The 11378-nt window shown below is 50.2% G+C and overlaps 1 protein-coding gene across 1 annotated transcript in view; it reads right to left on the reverse strand.

The window, feature by feature from the left end:
- HDLBP (high density lipoprotein binding protein) overlaps positions 1-11203 on the reverse strand; it is a 39752-nt gene extending 28549 nt beyond the window's left edge. The window contains exon 1 of the mRNA XM_083849035.1: positions 11051-11203. The gene's annotated coding sequence lies outside the window, so the exon portion shown is untranslated. The remainder of the gene's footprint in view (positions 1-11050) is intronic.
- Between the last annotated feature and the right edge of the window lie 175 nt (positions 11204-11378).

The raw sequence follows: 11378 nt of genomic DNA on the forward strand, positions 1-11378 counted from the left end.
CCTCAACAAACACTAACCTGCCCCCCTGCTCCTAGCATGCTTCAGCAGCACTACAACAGACCCTGGTTTCTTGACCTGCGAGAACAAGCGGAAAGGAAACCTCCTAGAAAAGAACACCAACGTGCGACAGCAAGGGTGAAGGCTTGGGCAATCCACAGTTTCCACAGCTTATCAAATTGGCAGCTCATATCACCAGTCGGAGGGAGGACACAAAAATTGGACCGGCAGAAATATGAAACTCAAACAGAGATAAACTTAACACTGACGAACATGGGTTCCAAAAAACAAGCCCCAAACCCATTCGGTGCGAAAGCCAAGGTTGAGGAACCAAGCAGCTTTCCATAGTGACTCCAGGACTCTTGGGGAAGGGAGGAGAAAACTTTCAGCTCCTTAAACCACTGGAGCAAAGACTACAACAAAGTTGGTCTTTGCTGGCACACACACCCTCAGCTGAGCTGGGATTTCGCAAAGGATTTCTTCCAGCCTGTTCTTATATTGTTATCCCTCTTTTTCCTTCCAGAAACTGCCAGCCTTATTTGGAAAGCAACCGAAGCACGCTCCAAAGAGCACGCGCACGCTATGACTTTATTTCCTGTTAAATATAACTCCAGATTTCTAAAACTGTACAAATAAGCACCCTTTTCATACCCTGGGTGCTCATCCTACACACAGAAGTCACAGAACACCGCTAAAGAACTGCCCCTGGAAATATCCACTTTGGCACATCCCTCACCAGCGGCATGACAGAAGGCGGGCTGAGGGGAGAATGGGATAAGGAAGTAATTTGAATATTAAAAACAAAAACAAAGCATGATGGAAGAGGATTCAGGGCACAGGGCACTCATATGCCAGAGAGCGCTTAGGTTCTCAGACAAAGCCAGCAAGATATGCTGCTCAGCTCTGAAGCTATCACTATGGCCTCCCCTTCCAATGGGATTTTTTTTATTTCTACAGGAAAACTCTGAAGTTAGGGGTCAAGTTATATAGATCCTTCCATCACGAGAACGGGGAGAAATCATCATAAAACACTGACTGAAAGTGAGTCCACATTATGTGTGTCTGAGTGGCTTTCACACCAGATTTTATTTGCCACAAGGAAGGAAAATGCCAGAGGTGTTCAAGTCGGGCACCTCTTTTCCTCACTCATACATCATTACCAGTCAGCAGGGATTCTGCGGGCCAAATTCTGCCCTCGGCTGTACCTAAGGCAATCTCACCATCTTCAGAGGCCCACTGTAAATACCCGAGTAGAGAATTGCTGGTAAGAAAAGTCTGCCTGAGCCCATACGCTAATCCCAACTCCATTGTGACCGAGGGAGAGGGTTGGAAGGCACAGAGCGACTGCATGTGTTTGTCTCACGTAACCTAGGTGGTATAAATAAGGGGTCCCAGGGGACCGCGACATCATTTGCCTTTCTCTTGGTAAATCCATCTTGTTTATAGAGGGTGATCCTCTCCCTGCACAAGCAGAGGGGCTGGGCAGCCACTGAAGGAAGGTGACTAACCTCAGCAGGCCTCTCAGGCCAAAATGGTTGTTAAAAGACTTATTTATTTCCTGGGCACTCTGACAATAAAATTATGCAACCATCAACTAGCAAACAATATATATGCTGCCTTTCCTAAACTATCACAGGGCACCCTACAAAATGGGGACAAGCAAAATAGATTATTCTGGGAGAAGAAGAGGAGCAACTTAGTGCTATAGGCAGAGTTCCAGTATGACCGAATACCTTCAATACCCTCTGACCACAGCGAGAGAAAAAGCTTTGAGTCCAGGGGGAGGCACGCATCTCTTACACTGGAATACTGTGAGGCAACTGGATTTGGTGGTTAACACCGACAAACCATCAAGAGACTTGAGCTCCACTGTTAGCTTTGGTACCGATCTGCTGTGGTGAAATTCTCTCAGTCGCCCTGGCTGTACACACACAGGGGTCTTGATTTACTCTGTGGAGTTAGTATTTCATTTCACGTTGTTAGAACGCTGTGATCCTTGGATACCGGCTGCTATGACAAAACAAATGCCATTTCAGAGATGAGGAAGAAAGTCAATGGACAGTTTAATAAAATCAATCCAAATCCACGCAAAAGGTCAGAGGCAGTTCTTCCACGGAGACTGAGGGAGAAATCTGATAATTTAACAGAGAAATAATACACTCAGACCAAGAATGATTGAGGTGGATTTCCTACCTGTGCTTCAGAGGCAGTTATAGCAAATCTAGTCATTGAAAAGTTCATCAGAGTAGAGGCAAAGTTCAGGTCTTCTGCCTTGGAGATCCAGAAAACAATTTAAACACAAGGGACAAAGTGAAAGGAAGTATCTTCCTGTGGTGCCTCACAGTTTTACAGTAAAGCAAAACAAAACACTGACTTGACTCAACGACTGGGAAGAGAATCGGAAAACAAGTTCCCTGACAGGCAGCTCGGGCAGAGTAGCGGAATAGGAAGAAGTCACAGAAATTCAGAGCTTCAAACATCAGCTGGAGGTGTGGGGCCCTGGTGTGTAGCCCAGCCTCCTGCTCCCAGCAGGGCCACACCGGGGTGATCAGGGCTCCAAAGCTGCACAAACTTTCCGGGCAAACTGCTTATGCTGAACACGAAGCATGTTATTACCTGAACACGGTTTTTCATTTAAAAAATTACCACTGCGTGCTCATCTTACACAGGTGCCTTCAGAGGGCTACTGCGGCACTGCTGTTCCCTGCTCAACCTGCACCGAAGAAGAAAAATCTGCCACCGGTAATTAGCTGAGAGCTACTTCCCAAAGCCTGTTTGAACGCTTGTGGTTAAATATCACAGTGAGCCAACGAGCACGGATTGCAGAGATGCTGCAGAACAAAGCACGCACTATTTTCTTTCTGTTCTTCAAAAGGAAACTTTCACTTCACCCTCCTTTGGCTACCGGGTTGGACTTCTTTTGTTTACCTTCTCAGAGTCCCTCGCTCCCTCTCTTGACAATTGTAATATAAAATGAACACGTGGCATTTTATTTTTTTTTTTAAGAGACGTTGCCAGAAGCTCTCATGCGCTACGTATCACATAGCTCAGAAAAGCAAGGGACTTGCAAGGCCTGAACTCCCCCCTCCCCATTTGTTCACATTACTCATCACCTAATTAGACAATGTGAAGTTGACAGCGTCCCTGCGCTGCAAGGTGCCAGTGGTTTCCCTGATACGCTCCCACAGGCACTCGTGAGTGGCTGTTCTGCAGGCCAGAATCTGAGGAGCTGCCTGCAGCAGTTTCTAAAGATGACAACCACTTCCTTTCACAGAGACTCTGCTAGGTAAGGAGACAGAGCAAACGAAAAAAATAAGAACAATGGCAAACTAAATGAGACGCGATTCTTTATACCTTGCTTAGCTCCTTTGATTCCAGATATTATACAGAAAAATGTAAGCAGGGCTATTCCTGGCCCCTTGAGAGATTTTAAAGATTCCTCAGTTACTGATGTCTATTGGACAACGGAGACTTCAGGGAATGCTGGAGCTCCATTTTTATAAACTTTCGACGTGCTCTGGTATTTTTTTTTCTCTGAGTTCCAGCTCCCCAAGTCACATGGCTTTGCACGACACTTTGTAGATCTTCCTCTTTATTTCTACCATCAGGTTACAATAAACAGTTTGAAAACACAACCCACAAAAGCCAGTGTCACTGCGACAGGCGCAAACCTTAGAAGAACTAATAAAAATCAAGCAAACTTGCAGGGAGGCTAGCGATTTGTCTGGAGAGGGAAGGAACCCAGAACACCTTCCGTTTGGCAGCAATCCCTATGAAAAAACAATGAAGTAAATACCTGATTTTAACTGCCACTTTTTGAAAGCTGTGGCAAGACCCTAGCTATTTAAGCATAACCTCCCTTTGTCCTATTCATAGCGCATGCAACAGGGGCTCAGCACATCCACAGCCAAGCACTAATTCCTAATCTCCACCAGGCCAAGCAAAAGGCTCTTGGTGAGTTAGAGAGAATTACATCACGGTGATCTGAACTGACAGGGAAAAAACAGACGGTCTTCCCTTCCAAAGCTGCAAGGCCACTCTAAGCCTGCTATGAAAGAAGAGAGACAGACAGCGGGAGCCGAGCGAAGCTATTCTCCCTAATTGTTGCAAATAGTATTATTTTACACTTAAAACATCTTCTGATAACTGAATCAGTTCCAGTCCCACCCTGCTCATCTTTGGGTTGGAGCTGGAAGGGCACGTGTGCCGTTTTAGGCAGTTTTTTTGCTTTGACACTTGACGCCGTGCAGTCCTCCACCCACACGCCGCTGTTGTCTCTGCTGGATGAGCAGCGCGAGGCTGCAGGGAGAAATAAAAGGTTTAAAATCTCTTCCAAGAACTTCTAAATGTCTCTCGATGCTTTTTCCACTATGTACTGTTTGATCTCATTTTTAGCCACAGCTCCATCACAACCAGAGCCATCAAGTCAACATTTTAATTTCATGACACCATTTACAAGAGCAGGCGTAGAACTTCACGGTTTCCTCAGTGCTACTTAACCAGCTCTACCTGCAAGCAGAGCCACGTATTTACAAACCGGAGCTTCTCCAGAGGTTCCAAGGGTCCCCGCATGACCAGGCACCTAAATCCCAGTAGGCTGTAGCAAGCGCTAAGGCACTAATTCTGAAAACACAAGCACATACAACAACAGGCCAGCCATAACACCTGCCCTCCTCCCTCTCACACCCTGCCTGCTCTCCGAGTTGTTGTCCTCGACTTTCCTTCTAGCTGCTCCGACGCAGGTTTACGTTCCCCTTTATCACCTGAACAGAGATAAGAGCAAACTTACTTTCTGCTGTGCAATGGAAACAGCCAGCGTCGGGCTTGAGCTGAGAAGGGAGGGGCAGGGAGGTCAGGCAGCCCGCACCGCCTCCAGCACCCCTGGAGAGCCTCGAACCCTGGGACCAGCAGCAACGGCCCCATTTCGGTAGCTCCTGGCCTCTCGCCCCACTGTGGCTTTTCTCTGGCTTTGCCCCATCCCTTCCAACAGGGCCATCTTCCCGGCATCAGCTCTGACCCTTCTTCACTGCCATTTTCCTGACCCGAACTGGGTGCCCACCCCATGCCCGATGTCCCCGTCCCTGCCCCAGGCTTTGTTTGTCCCTCACCTTTGGCAAACATCCTGTCCTGTTTAATCCCCGGTACGAGAAACGCAGGGACAGCCAGAGGCAGGGGACCAGCAGCAGGAAGAGAAACAGCAAGCGGTCCTACTGCAGGTGGCCACACCTGCGTCGAGCACTGGGTGTCCGGGTGCTCGGTGCTCCTCTCAGAGGCCTTCAGGGATTTTTCAGACAAACCACCGCAAAAAACAGTGTGAAAAAACAGTCCACCAACACTAGCTGACGTGAGGGTAAAGGGACAGAGGGTGACGCCCCTGCTACGTGCCAATACCTTAGACCAAGCCTGACATCTGAGTGATGCAAGATGGTTCTTCCAGTTAGCCTGTCCCTGATGAAATATCTGCCAGAGGTTAGCTTTACGAAAGCTAGCCGTATCTGCTTTATATTTACGACAAGATACGATACCAGTGACCTTCCTTTAAAGTCCGAGTCCTCTGCGTGGATCAGACAGCTCTTCTGTGGACTTTGACTGAGACCATCACCAAGGAATTATGAGCTTAACACAAGGAAAAGGCTAGCTCCGGCCACCTCCAAGCTGAGCGGTAACAGCCAAAATACTGCACTGCTCCCAGCCTCTCTCCCTTCAGGGCAAGTTAGGTGCTGGGACACCGGATCACCAAGTACAAAGCCACAGCCCGCCAGTATCAGTACGCCCTTCCAGAAGTGTTCATTCCCAGATATTTTTTGTGCAGACAAAAGGGCGTGCTGTACATGTTACAGGTCTGGATGGTTTTCACCAGAATCACCCACATTTATGACTTCTGTTCACATGCAGGACACTTGAGGAGTTCTGTTTGGCTGTCATCCCCAGCCCCTATCAGCAACAAACACGTCCATCAGTTCCATCCCCAAATATTTCCCAAATGGTTCTTTCCCATTAGTGTAAAATCTTTACAAAAGACAACAAAACTGATGCTGGAAAACAGTTCCAGACACTGTGCTGCTGAGTGTAACAGAATCTGGTACTACTTCCATTTTGCGTCAACAAATAAATCCATTTTACTTTACAATTAAATTAAAGAGTGTCGTTTAAGGGAGGTTGCATGAATATTACTGTGCTATTCAATCCTCTCAAAGGCAGACTTTTTCCTATGAATCATCATTTCTTGGTATCTTACAGCCACCGAGCCAATCCCTTCCCTTCTCGCAGTGCCATTTTTCCATTGCAGTTAAACTCATTAAGATTTCCTCCAACCATCCCCTTTTGCGGTCCATCTTTTTCTCCGCTTTCTCCCCATTTCTTCTGCCAGCTGCTTCGCAAGCACCTCTTTCGAGACTCCAGCTGCCGCAGCTCCCTGCCTCAGCTGCTGCCACTCAAGGGCGTCGCGCTCCTGGCGTGGCTGCCCCAGCGAGGCCCGGCTCTCACCGCGCGGGGCCGCAGCCACCGCTGCGCTCAGCAACCTCCTGCTCGCGTGGCCAGCATCGCTCCTGCCTGGCACGGGGCTTGTGCGCTGCTCCTGCCGAGCAGAGGTTTCTTCCCGAGACCGGCAGCTGCCAAAAATGCTGTAGAAGAGACTCAATCCTCCCTCAGGTAGGCAGGAGAACCGCTGCGATGCCAAGTCTAACGCCAGGTTCTTCTTCCCTCCTCCTGCCTCCTCTACACGCCACTGCCATTTTGCATCATTTAAAATAGCGTGCAGAAATCCGAACGGCTTTTGGACGCACAAAGGCACACATCGCTGCACACTCCCTGCCTTCTTTGCAGGAGAAACCTATTTAACCCCGTCCAAAACACACAGACACAAAGTTTCAGTGTGCCTAGTTCAACCCAAATGTTTCCTGAGTCAACTGAAGTCAGAAAATCAGCACCACGAGGCATGAACGTATTCCAGTTATTTACACGCTAAGATACCTACTCATAATTTGCAGAATAGGAGTAGATATCTTCAGGAATTGAAGCATCTACCAGATGCGAGAATCAACTAAGTCAGACCAGTCACGAGACGAGCAATGTCTACCAGCAAGTTCAAAGGAAACAATATGTATAATACAATAGCTGCTAGAAAGAATACTTGTATTTCTGGGAGATTGGGAAAATACCTGTGTTGTGAAACAACAAAGATCACCTAAATGAAGGCAAAAAGCACTGCTTCAGCTTCAACATAGATAAGTTTCTTATGAGACAAAATAAACCCAGAACACTTATCTCAGCCCAACTACTTTCCCTTGTTAGAATTAAAACCTTACACAGATAAATCTTCCAGCAAGCCAGAGACTTCTATACACATACAATATTCTAAATAAAGAAGCTTTTCCCCCCGCTTTGGCCAGAACTTTTCCTCCTTGTTTATTGATACATCTCTTTTCAACCTGACTCCCTTCATAATGTGAGATTCTCTTCCACTGAAGTCACACCACGAGAGCTACAGGGCAATGTTAGTGCATAGAAGGAAGATGGGGGAAAAAGGTCACTGCAATTATGAAGCATGCAGGCTTTTTCCATTTACGATGGCAATATAACTCACAAGATTCTAACAGCAGATTTTTAGGATGTAAACAGTTCTCCTTTTAAAGCTAAAGGACGGCTAAATAAAGCCGCAAGATGAATTCTCTCAGGTCTAAGTCCAATCCAGGGTAAGCCCGTAACCCAAAAAATTTCTTCTAAAACTAGTAATTTCTAAAATGAAAATGAAAAGAGCTCTTGAAACAACCCCCTAACTTGGGACACTGCACTCTTGCCGCAAGTAGCAGCCTAACACGACCCCGCCAGGTTATGAGAACAGCTCTGGGTCTCTCCCCAGCTCCCCCACGGTCTCTCCCAACAGGCCCTACCAGCCCAGGCCCTGCCTTCCACGCGGAGCCTTGCTGCCCACAATAACCGCCACCGCCTCCCATGAGCATGGGCTCTACTGGAATAGCTTCTAGACCAAAACCCCAGAAAAACCCAGACAGAAAACAAGAAGCCACCAACTAACAGCGCCGCACTACACAATCCAACCGAATGCTCTCTTCTTTCAAGGTTAAGGCAATCAGAAAGAAGACCAGGGGCCTAATGCTGCAGCCGGGTTTTTCTTTACATCTCTCCTTTATCTGTTCTGGTATTTTAATACAATCAACACCTACTTAACTCTTGCACAGGCCCGTGTTGCAAAAGCTTTATAGGCTCTGGGCCTCCCAGTAACATGCCCTTGGACAAGTTAGACTCGTTACACCCTGGGTGAGCATGCCTTCCTCAGCCCACTTTAAAAACCCCTGTTGCAACTCTTCCAGCAGTGCACGTCTTCGTCAACACCACAAGAGCACGGCCACAAGGGTAACGTCCGGAGAGGAGGCTCGTACTGTGTGGGATCCACAGGGTGCTAAAAGGCCGGTGTTTCTCACTGTGGTGTCTTGCCAGACTACGCTTGGTGCCTGCTTCTGCTCAGAATGAGACTGATGGATCTGTAACTTCTCTTTCTGACCGCAAGGAAAGTGTAAAGGCAGATTCCAGACCCCATTTTTACTGCTTGCCAGTTTCTAAGCATGAGGACACTTGCTAGAGTCTTCCTCTTTTACTTTAAGGCTCATTTTACAAGTGTACATAGTATAAACCTGAAGATTTCCTTCTGTAGATTCCTGAGTCCAAAAAGAAAGTTCAGCCATTGCTGCGTGGCTTCTTAAAATCACAGAAATAACGTTTTCATGTACATCCTATACTATACAGAAATCCCAGATGCCCTCCCAGTCACAGTGACTGCACGTTTCAGCCACACATCGCATCCAGTCTGAACACCGCAGTCTGGTCTCAGCGCCACCGCTGCCCGCTCTGCCCACACCACTGGTAGGCTGGGGGGAATCCCCAGATACAGCAGTACGATCCTACCTGCACCTGTACCAGCTCAACAGGCTGCTGTGCTCCAAGGAAAGAGCCTGTTTTGGGAAAGGCAGTATCGGCTGTAATACCAGAACCAATACCGTATCACGAGTGAATTTGTAAAGGTGTGAACTGCACAGGATGGCTTGTTTGAGGTGGCTCAGCGCACCGACAACAGCTGTGGAGTCACAGGTCACAGCTAGCTCTCCTGTCAGGCCCTCCTTCTCCATCATTCCAGTCTAGAAAGGACTAATGAAAAAGTGGAGAATATAACTCTTAACACAAGTAGTAGCACTGCGATGTTTTCACCATCTCAGGCAGAACTGGGATGGGGGGGGGAGAAGGCAACCAGAGATCAGCTTAACTTGCAGTGAAGAACGAGATGGGATTATCTGTCACACTATCAGGAGGAAAATGCTGGAGAATTTACAGAAGGAGCCATCTTCCCTAACTGCTTCTTAGAAAACATTCAGGAAAGTGCCTTTTGAGAATGATCTAGGCTTACCGTATCTATAAGGGGAGGCAAAGCTCAAATTAGAGTTGCAACACCTCTTCTAGCCCTGCCATTACAGGCCTCCAGACGTCGTTACCTCCACATCTAGAGAGACCTTTTCCTGTGCCTGTCATTCTGAGCCATGAGAAACTATACCTCTGGGGGCTGTTTTGGAAGGAAAAGGTGGGTTTTTTTTGTTTGGTTGTTTTTTTTTGGGGGGGGGAGTATCTGGTTAGCCTTGCTTTAACGTGGGCTGTGCTACATGAAAATCCACGTGCAAACTGAAAGATTGTTCCTTATAACAGCTTAAATGTGAACAGACAAAGGGCTGGAGATACAGGGCTCTGACAGACACAGAGCTACAGATTACGTTACTGTTTCCTTTCCTGCCCTTCTTCTAATGTATATTCCTGTACCAGAGGGAGGAATATCCAAATCGCCTATGAAACTATGCCTGGACCACCAGTTTTCAGGCTGGAATGGAGGAGAAAAGAAAAAGCCATTATATCATCTGTGAAACTATTTTAACTAACATGAATTTCGCAGCATTCAGGTAACAACAGCATGGGAAATGGAGCCTCTACTCCGCCGGGCCATCACTTCACTTGCCTTACTTAACAGAATATACGCAGTAAAGCAATACAACACATATCAATGCATAGATTTTTCTTGTTATACAAGCCAACAGGAAAAGAAACGACTCCCTCGAAATCCTTGGGACCGCAGACGCCCCTAATTTTTAATTCCCAGCCAGAGTGCTGTGAATTTGCATGCAAGCTCTAAACTAGAGCTGTAAATTCAAGGGCCTTGCTCGTCTCATCAGTTACGAGCGCGCTGCTGCTGCGATCGCTAGCATTCCCAGCACGACCCGCTCTCTCGCTGGGAACCCCTCCTCCTGCAGGCTGGGGAAGGCCAGCCCGGGAGGGGTCACTTAGCCCGACATTTTAGTGCCGCCCAAGCCAGCCCCAAGGACCTCGGCCTCCCTGCACTTAACCCCGGCTCTGCCTGCTCGCTGGCTCGCCCTACCCTATAGCTAGCTGCCACAAAGCCTCCCCGCGGGCACGGCTCGGCAGGGGCCGGCCTTCTCCCCCTTGGACCCGCGGGGCCCGGCTCCCCCTGAGGAGCCCGAGGCGAGCCACAGCCCCCTCAGCGCCGCAGCCCCTCACGTTTCGGGCCCACCAGCGGTGCGAGGAGCAGGAGATGGCGGCTCTCCGAGGCCCAGCGGCCCGAGCAGGCCGGAGCGGACCGCGGGGCGGGCGAGGAGGCGTGAGGCCCGCCCGGCCTGCCGGGGGCCCGGCTCCCGCGCCCTCCCCCCCCCCCCCAAAAGGCGGCGGCGGGGGCGGACCCCCAGCCCCGTCTCGATGGTACAGGAGGGGGTAGAGGGGCCGGAGGGGGGGGGCAGGCGGCGGCACGTGACCCGCCCCGCGCCAATGGGGAAGGCCGGGACCATAGAGCAGAGCCGGGCGCCCGCTAGACACACCGCCCCCCGCGCCCGTCTCTCTGCTGCCGCCATCTTGTCGGAGGCGGCGGAGCCCGCCCGGCCGCCGAGCCGGGCCCGCTGCCTCGCCCCGCTTACCCGCAGCGCTCCCCCCCCCGCGCCTCCCTCCCCTCCCGGTGCCACCGGGCGCCGCCGTGAGCCGCCGTTACCTCTAGTAGGCCCGCGGCGAAGCCTATGCTGGGTACGAGGCCGAGCGGCCGGCCGCCATCTTGGGGAAGAAGAGGGACTCGCGTGACCTACCCGCACACAGGCGGCCCCTCCCCCGCCGCCCCTTGCCCGCCCGGTTGCTAGGGGAACGGGGCGGGCGCATGCGCGCGGGGCCCGGCTCCGCGCTTTCGCCGGCACCTCCTCGGAGGCGGGGCTTAAGGGTGGTGGGCGGGGCTTGAGGGGCGATGGGCGGGGCTTAAGGGGTGGTGGGCGGGGCTTGAGGGGTGGTGGGCGGGGCTTGAGGGGTGGGCGGGGCTTGGGGGGTGGTGG

Source organism: Anser anser (genome assembly GCF_964211835.1).
Source record: "Anser anser genome assembly, chromosome: 9".
Classification (NCBI taxonomy): domain Eukaryota; kingdom Metazoa; phylum Chordata; class Aves; order Anseriformes; family Anatidae; genus Anser; species Anser anser.